We start from the raw sequence: 20,636 nt of genomic DNA on the forward strand, positions 1-20,636 counted from the left end.
GTAGATCATTTAGCGAAGTTATGTTGAATAAACAGCAAGTGCAGCGAGAAAATTTGTTGTGAAATTCAAAAAAGTTTTTAAAGTGAGTTTTACAATAATGAAACAATTTAAAAAGTGAATATGCCATGTTTTTCGCAAGGGTTCAACTTTACGAAACTGAATTTAAATTTGATTAGTTAAAAATATTAACCGGGTGAGTAATTTTCAAAGTTGAAAAAGTTGACCCCAAGACACTAAAGTGGATAAAAAGGCCATTTGTACCTCCGGAAACCAGTTGGGAAGAAAATACTTTGAAGGTCGACTATGTGATGACGCCAGTAGAATATTTCTGGACTTTTCTTAATAGCCAAGTTTTTGATTTGATCACACAACAAACAGATTTGTGTGCGCTGCAAGAACACGGTTTTAAAATTGCCTCAACCCAAAATGGCATGGTCAAAAGATTTAAATCTTACCGCTATAACAGAATCAACGCCGCGCGGAAAGTTTGAAAAAATAATACAACGTTTACATTTCAACGATAGCACTAAACAATCCAAAAAAGGCGATTTGAACTATGACAGTTGTACAAAATACGTCCTTTACTAGGCAGTCTCAAAGAAAATTTTGAAAAGCTACCCCAGGAAGAACATCAAAGCATTGAAGAATAAATCATTGCGTTCAAAGGTATACATTCATAAATGTCATAATGTCATTTTAGTGTAAATTTTTGTTACAGGTCGATCGTCATTTAAACAATACAACTTTACGTTGTATGTTGGTGACGGAACCTGTTCTGCTGATGGATTGGGCCTATCTTCGGATCTATTTTTATATTTGGCAAAAGGTCTTCTTAAGGGCAAACATTTTAAGCTTTATTTCGATAATTGGCTTACGTATGTAAGCCTTCTATTCTCGTTGAAAGAAATGGGCATATTTGCAACAGGAACTGTACGTAAAAACCACATAAGCAATTGCCAGCTACTTTCAGATGCTGAGTTAAAAAAGCGTGGAAGAGGATCTTTCGATATGAAATGTGAAATCTACAATAATATTGTATGCGTCAAGTGGTTTGACAATAAACCAAAGCCAGTTCAACTTATATCCTCGTGTGAAAGCATTGAACCTGTTGATATATGCAAACGTTGGAATTTAAAGGAAAAAGTTTATACTGATGTTGCAAGACCTGCGAGTGTTGCTTCTTACAATAAGGGTATGGGAGGTGTGGATTTGGCTGACATGCTCATGGAGCTCTACAAGGTCAACCACCGTTCAAAGCAGTAGGACATAAGAATCTTGTATTGGTGCCTCGGAACATCCGTTACAAACGCATGGCTATTGTATAGAAATCATTTAAACTTGATAAACCCGAGGCAAAAGCATATTCCTCTAATAAAATGTCAACTAGAAATTGCGCATGAATTGCTTACTGCCACTACTTCGCTCGGAAAAAGGAAAGGCCGACCATCGAATGTTGAAAGAACTAGCTCGATCCCTGAGCTCCCCATCAAGCAGCGTGTCTTCCCAACAGTCGAAAAAGTACAGGTTCTAACCGAATCCTTCAGTCTCACAGCGTTACGATAAAATGGAACATTGGATAGCCTTTAGTTAAAAGGGACGATGCAGATTGTGCAAGACAGGAACCCCAATGTCCAAATACCTTAAATGCAAAGTCCCCCTTTGCTGTAATAACAATAAAAACTATTTTTTGTCTTAACATACCTAATTTTTCAAAATAAATAAAAATCATTAAAAGTTGTTCGAAAAAAAAATTTGTTTATTTTGTATACCACCATTGCCCCAAGTTGCTCACAAGCAACTTTAGGCAGCGCTCAAACAGTGGGCGTGACAACTCAATATTGTGGGCAATTGCTTCTTAATCAAATACAAAAGGATTAAAATAAAAAAAAAAAATTCGTTCCGCAGGAAAAAAGTTGGGGCCGAAAGGCTTAAGGGGGGAAGCTGGTCTAGAGCGCAAAAAATGGGCATATTTTATGAATTTATTTTGACTCAACAAAGGAATCAATCGAAAATCTGTGAAATAGGTTTAATAATATAGCTTTCATGGTACAAATACAAAATTTTTCGTCTGAATTAATTTCAAAATGGCCGCTGTCCAGCAGTTCTCCTAAGGCGCCTTTTTTTCTAGTGGGTCCATTGCCGAAGACGTAAACTCCTTAATTTTTGTCCTGGATCAAAAAATAAAATTTTTTTAGTCTCTATATAACAACAGAAAGAGACGTACGTAGGATTTTTTCGATATTTTGTTTTTTCGCGAAATGGTGCACGTTTGAACAAAAAGTTACAATTTTCACTATAAAGAACGACATAAAATTGTTGATTAAAAAAAAAAACTATGTAATATAAATAAAAAATCCTACGTACGTCTCCGGAGAAAGGTATTTCGAATGTATTGTCAAAATTTCGTAAGAATCGGTAAAGATTTGTTCGAGTTATGTCTTCGGCCAGTTTAAAAAAAGTGATTTCGAATGAAAAATTTGGGCATTTAGACATTTTTGCTGGCATCCCTCATTTGGTATATTATTTCTAAGACCCTAAAGCACCTTTTAAGACAAAAAAAATTTTTCGATTTTTTCAAAATTCTAGACCAGCTTCCCCCCTTAAGTTACGTTCATACAGTTAATCTTGGCTTATAGATTTTGATATTCTAGAGACCAAACGCGAAAAGAAAATACCAAAATCTTAATTATTTGCTCTATTGGTGCTATTGTTCAATGTGTCTTGACTCCAAATATTTAAAATTATTTCAGGTTTTTGACTATGTATGAGAAAAATAACTAAAAAGGGCACTAAACCATTAAATTTAGTCCTTAAAATGCCAAGTTGGCAACTATGCATAAACTTACACGCATACAATCTATTACTTTTAAAATATTCTATACTCACTTTAATTTAATGGATTATATAAACTGAAATGTGTAACATCCCACTTACCATATGTAAGTACAGTGCACTCGCGGTAACTCGAATAGCCGCTAAGTCGAACGACGTGCTAACTCGAACACATTTTTTCCCCTATTGACTTCTTTGTAACTCGAACAAGAAAAAAGCGCTATAACTCGAACAAAAAAACAAATTTATTTGTACACACATTCTTTTCAAACATGTACATTTTGTACATAGATACATATGTAATAGTATATGTATATAAATTATATGTATACTAGTGTATTGTCCATATGAATATTTCGGCGTTAATATCCCGTTAGTTTTCTGGGAACAACATCTTGCATTGACCAAATTGCTTTAAATTTGTCATTTGTAGTGTATCAGTGCACGTGAGTAATGGATCGTAAAAGGTTGAAGTGTTTAACATTAAAAGAGAGGGCTGAAGTCCTTAACAAAATTAAACGTGGACGTAGTGTTACTTCTCTAGCGAAGGAATATGGGGTAGCCAAGTCCACCATAAGTCTTATAAAAAAGAAAGATAAGGCAATTTATAGCTTGCACTAACGCTACCGGCAACCATAAGCTTAAACTTCTCGTTATTGACAAAGCAAGAAATCCTCGTGTTTTCAAAAATTTTAACTGTCCGGTGGAGTACAAAAATTCCAAATCAGCCTGGATGACTTCGGCGATTTTCAAAGACTGGTTTCATAATTCGTTCGTGCCGCAGGTAAAATCCAGATTCATTAAAACAATTTTTTTAACCAAGTTAAATGACTTTAATATTTAGGTAAGAAAATATTTGAAAGATGGGGGACTACCTGAGAAGGCTCTTCTTCTAATTGATAATGCCCAATCACATCCCAACGAAATCGAATTAAAGTCCGAGGATGGTTTAATTTTAACTATGTTTATGCCGCCGAATGCGACACCATTGATCCAGCCAATGGACCAAAATGTAATTCGTATAACGAAACTATACTACAGAAATTTTCGATATCGGTGACTGTTTTTTTAACATAGCACACTCAATTGATAAGTCGAACAAATTCGATAAATCGAACAGCGCCTGTTTTAATTAGTTCGAGTTATCGCGAGTGCACTGTATATACATTGCGTAAGGAATAGTAAAAAAAGAGGTTGTCTGTAAAGTCGGTTTACTGACGATAGTTTAACGTGACAACGTCATAAGAAAATATTAATGGAATGGTTGCAATTTTCAAAACAAAATTTTAATTTTATTTGTTTGATAGATATTTTGTATGGATATAGAGAAGAAGGTAAATGGAATTGCAATGGAATAGGTCAAGTTACATTTACACAAACGTGAAAAATGACGAAACATTTATCAAATTCATGAAAGATATCTTCAATTTCGATTGTGCATCAGACGTTAATAAGTCAACAACACTAAGAGGCACCATCATCGATTTGCCTTTTTCAAGACACTTTACACTCGAAACACTCCCTTTCATTTCCTACTTTTTCTATCATCGTCCTATTCTCAACAGAGAAATGGTTCATTACCATGCACACAGGAAGAAGGCATATGCAAATACAAGTATGTGAATTTATATACAAATGCGCATATACATACATATATATGCTCACTCAAGTAGGACAGAGCCAGATGTCGAACGTTGCCGAACGCGGGGGCCGATTGTGCTCTATGTCGTTCGTTCCGCGCTCTCGCTTGCAGTTCAAGCACATTAGCTTACATTTGCTTGCGTAAGAAATAGATTCGTATATTTGAATGTCCATATGACTTTTATGCATCTTTACATATAGATTTGTTCTTTTTGAAAATTGCGCGAAATTGTATATGTATATGCATGTTTATATACATACATATATTAGTATACAACATATCTTGTAAGGTATATGGTAAATATTACCATACATTTTTTCCTTCATATATAATAAAAAAATTAATAATAATAACATTAAAACAACAGGTATTATTAACAAACTTGGTTTTATTTTAAATTCTTCAAGTAAATCAAATTAATAATAATCAATAAGAAGGCATATGCAAATACAAATACGGGAATTTATATATGTACATATGCGCATATACATATGTACATATATACGCTCACTTAAGTAGGAGAGAGCAAGATGTCGAACGTTGCCGTTCGTTTGCTTTGTTCGTTCCGCGCTTTCGCTTGCAGTTCATTCAAGGTAACGGCAATGAGCAAGGTAACGACATATGAGCAAGGTAACGACACATTTTTTCGTGCGTGCAGCCGGCTAAATCGAATTATAAGACGTTATCACGTCAAAAGATAAAAGGGAAATGTGACGGTTCCCTTCCGTTTGGTAATTGGCAGACAAGGAGCTCGAGTGACGTTATAAACTCATACATACCGCGAGCTCCAAACTTACATGTCGCATTAAAGCAAATGATTTAACCACCTCTTTTGGTTTGGCTTCGTTTGACTTCCTCGGCAGGCAACAATAAGTCTACAAATGTATTCTTATAGAAAATAACCGTCATTCGAAGGCGGCATAAAATTATGGTATGTTCATCAGTGGAACAATATCACGGAAGCACAAATCGAAATATGATAAAGAGAACACCTTGGCAGAATATATGTCATGTTTTGACGTGATAACGTCTTATAATTCGATTTAACAGGCTGCACGCACGAAAAAATGTGTCGTTCCCTCGCTCATTAGTGTTACCTTGCTCATTGCCGTTACCTTGCTCATTAGTATTACCTTGCTCATTTGTCGTTACCTTGCTCATTGCCGTTACCTTGAATGAACTGCAAGCGAAAGCGCGGAACGTACAAAGCAAACGAACGGCAACGTTCGACATCTTGCTCTCTCCTACTTAAGTGAGCGTATATATGTATGTATATGCGCATATGTACATATATAAATTCATGTATTTGTATTTGCATATGCCTTCTTATTGATTATTAATAATTTGATTTACTTGAAGAATTTAAAATAAAACCAAGTTTGTTAATAATACCTGTTGTTTTAATGTTATTATAATTTTTTGACGTGATAACGTCTTATAATTCTATGTAGCCGGCTGCACGCACCAAAAAATGCGTCGTTATCTTGCTCATGCGTCGTTACCTTGCTTGAACAGCATGTTATGTTATGTTATGTTATGTTATGTTATGTTATGTTATGTTATGTTATGTTATGTTATGTTATGTTATGTTATGTTATGTTATGTTATGTTATGTTATTATATGTTATGTTAATGTTACCTCATGCTCTATATCCATACAAAATATCTATCAAACAAATAAAATTAAAATTTTCTTTTGAAAAATGCAACCATTCAATCAGTATTTTCTTATGACGTTGTCACGTTAAACTATCGTCAGTAAACCGACTTTACAGACAACCTCTTTTTGACTATCTATGAGAAATGCGTGTACGTTACGTTTGAGTTCAGAAAAAAACACTATAAAGGGCACTAAACGGGGCTTTTAAGCTCAAGCTCAAGCGATAAAGGGCGGTATGGCTCTCAGTGCTTTATTCAGATATAAGATGAACCAGCTTCACATGTCACCCTTTATAATAAATATAGAAAACAATTTTCATATTTTTCCTACATATTCTCAACTTTAAATGTCGGCAGCGGCTTTTGCCAAAAGTAAAAATAAAAGGACTACCGTATTTCGGTTTCCAGTCCACTGTTAATCGGACAGTAGTGTATATGCTATGTCCCATCTCACATGTGAGTAACTAACTGTGTGATTAAAAATGATACCAAAAACCAGAAATGTCTAACGCTTAAATCTATCAGCACAACCTTATTAAAAAAAAACTTGTTTATTACAAACTTACATATTTCTTTGTATTAATATAACTTAGTTTTTGGACTCTTTGTTACATAAATGGTATTGTATACTAACAAAATGAAGTCACATATTCGAAATTACATCATTTTTCTAGTTTCCGTAACTGTTTCCCGGTCTATTATCTACGAACATGTTCGTATATAGTAGAAAATTCCTATGCATTTTTAACATTTACAATTTCATAACTAATATAATCGTTACGTACCAGGCAGTTCAGCAGCTAAACCAATACTCGTGCTTGCAAGTAATACACCGTTTCTGCCTACAGGCCTATATCACTATAGTTCTTCACACTGAGTACATACGAATTTATAAATAACCAACAAAACGTAAAAGGTCGCAAGTGTAAATAAAACTGTAATATGATTACATTTGATAGACTCTTTGGCGCTCACATTTTTAGTAAGATGTCATTTCGGTAGTAATTTATTAATTAACATTACACAGCACACTACACTACACTATTTACAGGAAGCTCAAGTAATGTTTTCCTTTTGATTACTGGGCCATGAAAGCAGATGTTATGGCAAACAGTCTCGTATTTAACGAAACTTCCACAGCTGTGCGGAAGTGTTGCTAACACCACACAACATACAGTACATGAAACTTCCCTCCACATTGAATATTCTATCAAGTTCAAGTGGTATCTCATTTTAACAACGCAAACCAGTTTAGAAAAACATTGCTTAATATTTTGGCTAGTCAAAAGATAATACTGAATTTTACAAACTGAGAGTTATTGGCAACAAATACGATCAAGATTTTTAATTGTCAAGAAAAGAAGCAACACTGTGTTCGAAACCACACGAGCGCCATCTAGGTGTGATATTCATTAAAATTAACCTTTAGAAACTTATTGAAAATAAATTAAATTAAGTTTAATGTAATTCCTTTTAATCCCCGAATTAAATAACGCAAATTAAAAAGAGGTTGTCTGTAAAATCGGTTTACTGACGATAGTTTAACGTGATAACGTCATACGAAAATACTAATTGAATGGTTGCATTTTTCAAAAGAAAATTTTAATTTTATTTGTTTGATAGATATTTTGTATGGATATAGAGAATGAGGTAACATTAACATAACATAATATACTTTAACATAACATAACATAACATAACATAACATAACATAACATAACATAACATAACAAAACATAACATAACATAACATAACATAACATAACATAACATAACATAACATAACATAACATAACATAACATAACATAACATAACATAACATAACATAACATAACATAACATAACATAACATAACATAACATAACATAACATAACATAACATAACATAACATAACATAACATAACATAACATAACATAACATAACATAACATAACATAACATAACATAACATAACATAACATGCTGTTCAAGCAAGGTAACGACGCATGAGCAAGATAACGACGCATTTTTTGGTGCGTGCAGCCGGCTACATAGAATTATTAGACGTTATCACGTCAAAAAATAATAATAACATTAAAACAACAGGTATTATTAACAAACTTGTTTTTATTATTTTAAATTCTTCAAGTAAATCAAATTAATAATAATCAATAAGAAGGCATATGCAAATACAAATACATGAATTTATATATGTACATATGCGCATATACATACATATATACGCTCACTTAAGTAGGAGAGAGCAAGATGTCGAACGTTGCCGTTCGTTTGCTTTGTTTGCTTTGTCGTTCGTTCCGCGCTTTCGCTTGCAGTTCATTCAAGGTAACGGCAATGAGCAAGGTAACGACAAATGAGCAAGGTAACACTAATGAGCAAGGTAACGACACATTTTTTCGTGCGTGCAGCCAACTAAATCGAATTATAAGACGTTATCACGTCAAAAATAAAGTTAAATTAGATTAAATTCAAAATATAAGAGTATTCAAAATTAAAAGACATTAAATATAGTAGAAAATAGAATAACAAAATGAAATGAAATTGGAAATATTGAGTACTAAATATATTAGAACTTGAAGCATCATACAAACAAAAAAATGAAATTCAATTATTTTCTAAATAAACAAAACGAAGTAGTATAAAATTAAAATTAAATAAAACAAAATAAAATATAGGTCAATAGGCCTAAAACAGTGCTTAATATAATAATTTATTATTGTATTTCTACCAAATAAACAAATAAAAATAAAATAAAATTATATTAAATTAAATTAGATATAATAAAATGAGACAAACAAAATGTATAAACATAAATAAAATAAAGTAAAGATAAATTAAATTAAGCTAAACTAAATTACATTACATCAAATTTAATTCGGTTAAATTAATTTAAATAAAACTGTAATATTTATGTGCATACATGCTTACATAGCTAAGTAGGTGAAATGGTTCAAGTGCCAGTCTGGCAGTCCTCAAGTAGCACTGAAGCGCTGTTTTGATACAATTACGAGACCTCCAACAGGCAGTTATCTACAACCAGCCAGATCTGTTGATATAATGGAGGATATTGATTGGTTTAAGGTTGGCGCACTGCCTCAGGCTGGCGAAGAAAGGATAACCCAGTGACCTTAATCGTCTAGCTGCCAAACCCGAACATTTACAGAAAAAGTGGTCAACAGGCTCCTTCTCTGAAAAGTTCCCACAGCTTCTGCAATGGGAGTTAAATGGTAACCCAAGCTTTTCCGCGTGTGTGGCGATCGTCCAGTGACTGGTAAACACAGCTACGAGTTTGAAAATTGAATGGCGAGGAGTCCAAAGGACTTTCTGAGTCCTTCGTATATTGTATTGGGGACAAAGGGTTTTCGAAATAGCACACGAAGAAATGGAGCTCCATCTTTTCTCCGCTTTCCTGAGAAATAATTTGTGCAGTTCCCCTTTAACAACTGTCAGGGGATGCCGATGACCGGGTAGGAGGTCTCTGAGGCCAATTCGGTCCCCTTCCTGGCAAGCTCATCAGCAATTTCATTTCCCTCTATGTTCCTATGTCCTGGAACCCAGATCAGATAAATGGTACCTGTACACCCAGGAGATTTGATCTCCTTCTCACAGGAGTTTATTAATTTCGTTCTGCACCATGGCGTCGTCAGAGCCTTGATCGCGGCTTGACTATTGGAGAAAATGTTAAAATCTCCCTCGCTCCCGCATTTTGCATGGCTGCAGGATCGCAAATACTTCTACTTCAAAAACACTAGCAGTATTCGGCAGTTTAAAGGGGATAGATAGAGAAAATTCCTGCTCCGACTCCCGATTTCATCTTGGAACCGTCAGTGAAGATAGAGGTGCAAGCTTCTGCAGATTTGCCTCTCGATCCAAGCCATGAAAATGCTCCCACGTCCTTTGGGAGATTGCCTCCAGAGGCATATATACTTACATACATAATGTTTGATTATTACCCCAGTTGTTAGAAATGCATTTAACTCTGCAAACTGGGCATAGATACATGGGTATAAGATAGATAAAATTCTGTCTTTAAAAGCACACCTCGAGTATGCCAACGAAAAAGCATCCAATACCGTAACACCGCTCTTGAAGCTCATTGCCAATTGTACGAGAACCAAAAAAATATCGCCGTCATCTCTTGACTAATGCCGTGAGAAGCAAAATTTTGTACGGTGCACCTATTTGAACGAATAAAACGCAACACGTATCATACTTTCGAGGATTGCAGACTTCCTAGCCCTAGTAATATCTGACATATACCTACCCATACCATACCCTTGAGACATACTTACAATGAAAGTTGCGCAAACAGCGAGATGCAGAGGCCCATAACCTCATCTGCCTTAAGAGAAAACTGCATCGTTAAGTGGCAGACAAGGTCAGTTAACTATAAAAGCGTATTGGGCTCACAAATGCATACACAAACTAAAACTTTGGCTGATGAGGCCTTATGGAAAAGTAGACTTTTACCTGACCCAATTCTTGAGTAGACGCGGCTGCTTCAAAACATATTTACGATGAAAATCACTACTGCGACGTAAACGGTACAGAAAATGTGCACCACATATTCTTCCCATGCTTGCGCTCCCATTTTGGATACTTACATATGTGACATGCGGCATGCGGCTTGCTGACCGAGACTATGAAGGAAAAGGCGTCTGGAAAGACTGATGCTGGCAACACTCACCGACGTACGTAATTCCTTACCGCACCCCCTATAGAGCACAAAATTGAGCAAAACTCATCCCGTAGAGAACAACTGCGTTCTTTTAGTTACATATTTACACAATGCATCGGTTTGTGTGCGATTGAGTATGTGTCTTGTTGTATGTACACAATGTTGCCATTGATATTATTGCTAACACACTTTTTCACAATCCTGCTATAAAATCTACGATACTAGGATACGGAAGTAATTTTTCATTTACATGGGGTTCTCATTAGTTTGACCGTAACAGCTGACAGGGGACTGCGTTTACGTCGGTGAGTGTTTCCAGCATTAGTCTGGTTTCAGAAGTCCACTTGAGCGTAGCGCGCTGTCACAACGGCGTTGAAAAAAAACATATGTACATACATATATGGATGGGTTTAAGAGCTGAATAGATGAGTAATGAACATTTATTTATTATTATTGAATTTAATATGTGCCCAAATTATAATTATTGCCTACTTTTGCATATGTATATACATACGAAGTTCCCTACGTGCGCAAGCACAAACAATACATACATATGTATATAAATATTCTTTGTGAACATAATCTATAATTAACCTTATAGTGTAAACACAAATTATTTTGCTATCTAAATTTGTGCGTATGCGTCCGAATTACATACATACATTTTAAACTAGTGTGAACGTGACAATCCTCGCCGCGTCATTGGTCCACGTGGCGAAAGTAAACAAGCACTTGCAAAATATCGAAACTAAAATGTGTGTATGATGTGTTGTTGTATATCGAATGACCGGCCGGCCTCGAGTTGACAGTCATGAATTTTCGATTATATTTTGGCACTTTCCCAGAAATGTATTTATGTATGTATGTATGTACTATATCAATTCTCCAAGGCAATCCCAGACGTGTTACACACTTGGTCAACAAATAAACAACTGCTAAGATTAATCTTATTATCTACATACATAAACTTATATACATATATGTATATGCACATATGCCTGCATATACATTTGCATTCACCGAAAACAAATTCCTAACCGGCGAATGCGTTTTCTATTTCTGACAGTCATTTGCGGAATACAATTTGGCTAAAAAATAGGAACTTCTAATTGTAAACAAATAATACATACATACATACCTCCATACATACATATGTATGCATATGCATTCATACATGTACTTCTGTATACATTTTTGTATGCAAACAAACAAACATTCAAGGTCAGCACAATAAAACAATTGCGTACATAAGTATATTTTTAAGCATTAAGTATTTTTTAGAAATACAGCTGTATGTATGTATGTAAATTTTTATAATATATGACCGTATAAGTGTATAAAATAACTAATTCATACCATTAGAATGGATATGAGCCAGAATTATTTTTCGGAAAAGAATTATAAAGTTTTTTTTGTCATAGGTATAATAGGCCAGGTACTTACTCTTGCAGTATTTCGCAGTGCTTAAATTTTATTCCAACTTTCACAAAGTTACCAAATTAACCTATAATGTACCCCTATGCAAGAAGTGATTTTGCATTAATTTTTATTTTTTATTTGCTCATTTATTTTAGCTAATATTTTACAAATCTAAACCAAGTTCAGTACTAAAAAACTATTTTGCTGATATGTATGCACTTACCTACATATATAATTTGATTTAAAAATATAATGAAAACACTGCCCTTAAATTTTTCGAATCGACTTTATCACTTACATAGACATATGGTCATAAAAATAGGTATCCCCCGCGTTCATACGAAAAAAAATAGTTTAAAAAAACTAAAAAACACGCTTTTATTGCTAATCGAACTAAAAAGTAGAAAATAAATTTTAATGACAAAGGGGCCTATAATGAAGTAATAGCAAATCGAACGATCAGTCAAAGTCAACTACCTCAGAACAGAATTATAACAAAAATTAAGATACAAATAGAGTAATTCAAATTAGAGTTAAAAGCGTGGGATGCATTTTGCTTCACTTTCATAACCCTCTGTACATAGGTAGTTGCCAATAGAATGATTGTAATATTTACTATATCAAGCATCCCACGCTTTTAACTTCGGCCGTGATAAAGAAGTAATCGGGATGAAGAACTTATTTCGTGGAGGGAGCCTGAGAAACTGATTTACAAGAATAAATAAAGATTTTTCATTTTACAACCAAATTCACCTTACTTTTTGCCCACAGTAAAAAAAAAGAAAATATTAATCCTGGCAATCCTAATAAGGATAATGGAAAACTTTTATCAAATTATTGCATTGTCATCAGTCCTTGATACGTGTGCAAAATTTCAAGTCGATCAGATTTTTAGAAGCCAGTGAAAATTAAGCTCAAAGATTCCGTTACATACATACATACATACATACATACATACAACCCGACCTAATAAAAGTGTGTTAATGACAGATTTTTAAATTAATAATAACAGATATTCGAAACTGGATAAAGAAGCAAATCGAATGGGTCTTGGTGGTGCACGAGAACAAAACGAAGTACCTCCTGTCATCAAATAAACAGTCGGCGCATTCGCATATCGGCACCCACGTCACTGTTGACAGTTATGATTTCGAGGTGGTAAGAGACTTCATTTATTTACGAACCAGCATTAACGGCGCTAACAAGGTTAAGTTAGGTTTTTGTGGCGGCTTAGAGTAGCCAAACTCACTTAGACCATGTAGATCGGTTGTGGTACCACAGTGTAATGCGGGAACATTACTGTTTTCATGCAGCCAATTAGACTCTTTTGCTGGACAATTCCAAAGGAAGTGTTCTACTGTGTCTTCCTCTTCCTCGTCTCTACAACTTCTGCAGTATTCATGCGAAAATATTCCTAGCCTAGAAGAGTGCCTACCTAACAGCTGATCACCGATAACACAAGTCACGATCTTCGAGTTGTTCTCTCTTGAGAGGTTAAGCTACTCTTCTGATTTTCTCTTATCTATTTGCGACGGCCGCCGTAGCCGAATGGGTTGGTGCGTGATTACCATTCGGAATTCACAGAGAGAACGTTGGTTCGAATCTCGGTGAAACATCAAAATTAAGAAAAACATTTTTCTCATAGCGGTCGCCCCTCGGCAGGCAATGGCAAACTACCACCCAAAGTATTTCTGCCATGAAAAAACTCCTCATAAAAAGATCTGCCGTTCGGAGTCGACTTAAAACTGTAGGTTCCTCCATTTGTGGAACAACATCAACACGCATACCACAAATAGGAGGAGGAGCTCGGCCAAACACCCAAAAAGGGTGTACGCGCCAATTATATATATATATATATATATATATATATATATATATATTTGTGGCCAAATTAGCCTTGTTGTAACACAGGTAGTTTCTTCTCTCCATGACCTATTGGCCTTCTGGAGAATATTATTTTTATTATTATTTTTTATTCAGAGACACTCTCTTGCCAACAAGTGAGTAGTAAAGTCCTCTCTCGACGAACAAAACTAACACTCTACAAGATTCTCATCATGCCGCAGAAGCTTGGACAACATTCGATGAGACGTCACTTGGAGTGTTTGAGAGAAACGATGAGCTGTATGAGCTTTGCGATGATATAGACATAGCGCAGCGAATAAAGATCCAGCAGCTACGTTGACTGGGTCATGTCATCCGAATGGATACGCTTCGACTCTAAAAGTATTCGATGCGGTGCCAGCTGGTGGTAGCAGAGGAAGGAGACGGCCTCTTCTACGTTGGAAAGATCAGGTGGAAAAGGACTTGGTTTCATTTGGTTTTCCAACTGGCGCCAGTTAACAAAATTTTTGGACCGTCTAAGTGACTTAGCGATAAATTTGTATGTTATTTCTTTTGTTTTCGAAATTTGATTACAAGCCTCCGCTTCTCAACTGTGCAATATCGCGCATGACCCATCTTTGAAAGAAATTCATATTAATTATTAAATGAACTTTGTAATTCGCTTCTTAAATTCGCTAGTTAAAATGCAAGAGTTATACGCAAAGTACCTATTTTAGTGGCGACACAAAATTACATTTTATGAAAATGACGGTGCACACAGTAATGCAATTAAATACTAGTATTTTAAATTCACAACGAAGCAGTGATGCCATATGTTGCGAAATTTCATTAATATCCTTAAATTTTTCCGAGCGGCACAAGGAATTCGATAGATAAAAGGAGCGTACCTATTGTTTACAATATATTGTGATCAGTGGTTAACGGTTTTTTTGTTTTGTATTACATTTCATGGTCTATTTTGTCTCACTCTTATTTCGGACACACTTGGGTAAACAAATTAGTTTTGTGTGGTAATTTGTTGAAGTGGTAATTCACCAGGAATACAATTAGCGCTTCCGCTCTAGTTTGTTGCCACATTCTCGTTACCAACAAGTTATACGGTTATTCCTTCACGACTATATCCAGTCTGTGCGATTGAGAAACCTATATGGTTGTTTACGTCTGTACCGCCCAGCTCTTCGAGGTTTTCAAAAAGCGGTTTACCTAGGGTTAACATCCTCGCCTTCCATATGGCAGGGCATTCACAGAAGAAGTTGGAGATTGTTTCTTTTTTCTCCGCTTGATTATAACCGGATGCCCATTTTGGCTGCCTGATCTCCTATGGACCAGAAGCCAGTTATCACTGCCGTAAGTCTGCAGGCATTCCTTTGTTTCATATTTATCAATGTTTACGTTTGTTTGTGGATGCAGATGGGTCATAAAGTTCTGATAAGTTTGCATGCTGTCTGGTCTCTCCATCTACAATCCGCAATCCGTAGATATTTTGAGGAGATTGCATTCCTTATTGCACCTAGTGGTGTGAATACCGATTCTGCAAGAATCTTTTTCATGGCAGATCCCCCTCTCTTGCCAGTTCACCTGCTTTTTCGTTTTCTTCAATGTTCCCATGGCCCTGGACCCAGATCAAGGTAATGATATTGTTTACGCTCAATGTGGTAAGGCTATTTCTGTTTTGCTCCACCAGTTTAGAGGTTGTTGTAGCCGGAACCATTGTCTGGATTGCAGCTTGGCTATCCGAAAGAATAGCGATTTTGCCCTTAAAAGAGAGATCTGCGATTAGCCTACAAGCCTATTGCCAATACTTCTGCCTGGAAGACACTGCAAGTATTAGGAAAACGCACGGATATTTCAATTCAAAGTCTATGAGAATATATCCCAGCTCCAATACCACAGTCCATTTTTGAAGCATCTGTGTAGACTGTAGTGTCGAAGTTGTTTAGTTAAAGTCGCTTACTCCATTCCTCCCGAGAGTGGAAAATTATTGTTGAAAGTCACCATGGAGACGATGTAATCAGTTCTCCCGAGGTGAACTCAGTTTTTCGCAATAGTAGACTGGCATGAACATAAGTTTTTTCCTTTCAGCGACCCGGTTCATTTAACCTAAATGCACTATTACTGCTATTTTCTTGATATATATATCTACCGGGATAAAATGTATCAGTGCATTGAGAGCCTCCCTATGGCCTGATCTAATTTCACCGAGCGTTACTGCACAGACTGATCTTTGTATTCTACCAAGTAATTTGATATTGTAGTCACTTCTAAGAGCTTTCAACCAAACTACGGAACCGAGGCCATGAGAACTAGCCCAACTTCTGGCATGGAAGCGCTTTTAAATTTACCACCACTACATTTAGCAATACAAGAGGAAGCCGCTATGCAAGCACTCTCTTTTCAAATGCAGTATGCATAACCCAGGCGAATGACCACACGGAACCCGTACTCAATTTTATAAGGAGATACAAGGTTACAGAGCAATTTCTGCTTTCCTTACTCATTTTTCCGTATTCAGTTTCCAGCTAAGTTTGAAGTCCAAGATTACTCAGCAGCAATTGGGAGAGTTTGTCCATTAATTAGTGGTAGGGCAAAATTGGGTACCTTGTATGGTGGTAAAAAGAGTTCTGTTTTACGTAGGTTCAAACTTGAGCCGCAGCCTACACCAATAATTGAGCTCTCCTAGCACCATTGATCGTGTTAGGAAACGTCCTGATGTCATTACCGCCACATCATCAGCATACGCCACCACTTTTATCAGGTCAGTCCATAAGTTCGTGCGTTTTTTAAAGGCGGTTTTAAAATACCTCACTACTATTAAGTTTAATTAAGATTTAGCTTATGACACATAACCAAAGAAGTGGGGATGAGGTGTATTATGTGGAGTTTCCCTATTGGCCCTCTTAGTAAATAAATATAGGATATTATTTTATTCAATACTAATAAGCAAAATGAGCCGCGCTAAACGTTGGTAGATTGATAAAAAATAAAAAAAAAACAAGGAAAAACAATGGAATAAATAGCAGAATTAATGAAATGTTCAAAGAAAAAAGTTTTTAATGCTATGCTGAAACTCGAGGAAGCAAATATAAAATTCTGAGAAGAGAAAAAAAGACTCACTAAATTTACAATTCATAAGTCAGCCAGTTCGATACAGGTTAGTAGACGCCGGATTTATTTATTAATTTATGTCAGTAGTACAGTGTAAAACTTAGGCCTTTTAATAGTATTTCAACATTATTATATGCAGCTAAAATGATTTTAAAATTCATTAGCAAATCAATACTATGATATCAATCTAAAATATTTGGCGAAAAGGCTTTTTATTTTCTTAATTTGCCTCAATTGTTTGAACCTATAAGGCTTCCAAATATCCGGAAAAAATTGCCAAAAATTCCATGAACATACATATTTGTGTCTGTTATATTTTCCAGCAGTACCTATACGTAAAATAACACTTAAAAGTTTGGTTGACATAAAACGTAATCACTAAGAAATTGTTGTTATCTATAAGTATACATATAAGAACTTAATCACGAGGCTTCATTTTAGCAATTATGGCAAAATCGAAAAAATAAAAAGTATTTAAAGCAAAATTCTTATCTCTCTGCGAGGTTTCTGGATCCCCAGCAATTCGCTATATATTATTCACGCATGCAAACTACACTCACGTGCACATGCACTCTTACATACATACATACATATGTATGTAAACACGAATTCGAATATTATTTGGTAGATAACTTTGTTGGGACTCTCTTCACACATACACAGGTACGTTACTGATTTCTACAACAAAAGTGGCCTTTTATTGTACCCTGCAGAGAAAATTGGGACTAATGAAACGAATCTCTCGTTCAGAACTAATATGTACGATGGCTCAATTGTTGGGTTGGTTATTATGTCAAATTTGAATTTTTATTAAAACGTAAATTATAAATTATGAATAATAAGGCGCCAGGTTAGCAGGAGAAAAAAACGGCTGGCGCACTTTGTTAAGCTCAACCAAAATCGCTTAAGCGGTTATCGCACCAATCAATAAGAAGAAGGAGCTGCTCATACAGGATCGGAGAGCCACTCATTGTATGTATTTCAAGAAGTGTCGTCAGATGGGTTATGGGAACGTAAATTAGTGTACAGTAAATATTTTAGAAATATTTCATTGCTCTTCGAGCTCAATGTTTTATGAAATTTTCTATAATAGAGATTTTAGACAATTAAAAATAAATACCTATTAATTTTATTTATCAATTTATAAAATTGATATAATATAAATGTATTATATATATAAATGTACACATAAAAACGCAGCACTGGCTACAAGGCCTTCAGCCGAAAATACATATTGAATTTTAATATCCTGCGAAGTAGGTCGAAAAGCTGGTTGGATATTCGCCCTATAAACTTTTCGAACAATAATAGCCAGCTGTATTTTAGAAAACGTGTTCGAACCACCCTAATGCACATTCACATTACATAATTGAATGGAACAATGGTTTTTGGGCTTATTTACAGCACATGTATGTGATTGATTTCAATTAATTTCCTACACATAAAATTATCTACTGATGTTAATAATTATTATATACATTCATATGTACATATTGCATAATTTTGATATTTTTGATTTTAAATTTTAGACCAATAGCCGCTAGGACCTAGTTTTAAACAGATAATAAAATTAATAATTAATTTTAAATTTATAGTCATTTAATTTTAGTTATTGGTTGATTGTTTAAAGTAGTGATTCTTCCAGAATCGAACTAACACAGTTTTATTGCCACATCCTAGTTACCAACTTGTTTAACAGCTATTTACAGTAAGACTATATCCAGCCTGTGCGGTTTAAGAACCTTGTTAGGCTGTTGACATCCAAGCCAGACAGTTGTTCGAGACTCTCGAACAGCGGTTTACCCAGGGTTGACATTCTCTCCTTCGATAAAGCAGGACATTCATAGAGGAAATGGAAAATCGTTTCCTTTTTCTCATATTTTTTACAATTATGACAGTAAGTGTTGTAAGGGATGCCCATTTAGGCTGCCTGTTCTCCAACAGACCAACCGCCAGTTATGACTGCCGTTAGTCTCCAGGCGTTCCGCCTTAATGTTATCAATGTCGACGATTGCTTGAGGTTGTAAGGCCATAACGTTCAGCTAATTTTGCATGTAGTCTCTGGTCTCTCCATCTACAATCCGTAATTCGGAGTTACGGGGCCTGGTTTACGCTCAACGTAGTAACGCTATTTCTGCTTTGCTCCACCAGTTTAGAGGTTGTTGTAGTCGAATCCAGTGCAGCCTGGTTATCCGGAAGAATAGCGATATTGCCCTTAAAAGAGAAATCTGCGATTAGAAGTCTACAATCTTCCCCAATTGTCAGTACTTCCCACTATAAGAATATATACCAGCTTCAACACCTCAATCCACTTCACTGCCATCTGTATAGATTCTAGTGTCGAAATTTTTTAGTTATAGACGCAAGTTAAAACCAAGCATTAAAATTTTAAATTTTTCTCTATGTTAAAATCAACTGTCACACAAAATGTGATTGAACAGAGGAGTTATAAGTATTGTACATATTTTAATAAGAGCATCCTGTGCCAGCTGATTTGTTGAATATGGAGGTGGAGCTACAAGACGTAAGTTAAGCCAAAGGCTGTAATAGGCTACAATATAGACTAGGCCGAGTCGATTTGTGGGGAGGCAAAAAAATCGCCTATTGCTCTGTGTGATCAAAATATGAAACTTTGCCGAAGGAACCATATCTCTAAAACGAATTCTGATGTCCCCCAATTTCGGTCGAACTTTTTAGTTTCTTTTCTCATGTAAAGGGCAAAAATGGTGATATTTTGAAATTATTGTATGGGGAACCCCCCAGGGGAGTTCCAGGGCGTGTGCCACTGGCATGGGTGGATCAGCCGTCCAAAGTTAGTGGGGGTCGGTCATACATTTGGACTCGATTGGAGCACTCTAAATGGGTCAAAGTGGGATTTTTCGTTCGACCCAAATTGGGGGACATGAGAATTCGTTTTAGAAGTATGGTTCCTTCGGCAAAGTAGCTTATTTTGATCCCTAGAATACGATTTTTACAGAGCAATGAGCGATTTTTAAATCGACCCGCCCTAATATAGACGCTTATAATTTGTATTTCCAGGAATGGGATGATGCATCAAATGTTCAGGAACAAGAGTTAAAAGTATTCGCATAAAGGTTTGTTTTATGTGGTTCAGAAAAAACAGGACGCTTAAGTGAAACTCGAGAGAAAGAATTAAGGTTAACTTTCGCTAAAAGAAATATGCTAGAAATTGTCTCTGAGGGCGCTTAAAATATAAATATTATTTCTAGTATTTTTCTACGACTAACAAAATTTGGAAGGTTGATAAGTTTTGGGCGACTATCGGATGGGGAAAGATCATATAGGGAGTCTTATCGAAATTCTTTCTAGGCAAAAAGTAAAAACTATTTTTGAATGAATAAATTAAATATTCATTTCAGTTGTTTAAAGTTAAGTATCATACGTTATTTAAACCACAAAACGAAAATGCAAGGTGATTCAAGATGTCTAATTTTCA

General features: G+C 35.4%; 1 protein-coding gene across 2 annotated transcripts in view; it reads right to left on the minus strand.

Moving 5' to 3' along the window:
* Nucleotides 1-7,227, minus strand: part of LOC129253173 (choline transporter-like 2) — a 46,441-nt gene extending 39,214 nt beyond the window's left edge. The window contains exon 1 of one of the 2 annotated variants that reach the window (XM_054891442.1): nucleotides 6,919-7,227. The gene's annotated coding sequence lies outside the window, so the exon portion shown is untranslated. The remainder of the gene's footprint in view (nucleotides 1-6,918) is intronic. The other variant, XM_054891445.1, reaches the window with a different exon arrangement.
* Between the last annotated feature and the right edge of the window lie 13,409 nt (nucleotides 7,228-20,636).

The sequence above is a fragment of the Anastrepha obliqua genome, chromosome 1, assembly GCF_027943255.1.
Source record: "Anastrepha obliqua isolate idAnaObli1 chromosome 1, idAnaObli1_1.0, whole genome shotgun sequence".
In the NCBI taxonomy this organism is placed as follows: Eukaryota; Metazoa; Arthropoda; class Insecta; order Diptera; family Tephritidae; genus Anastrepha; species Anastrepha obliqua.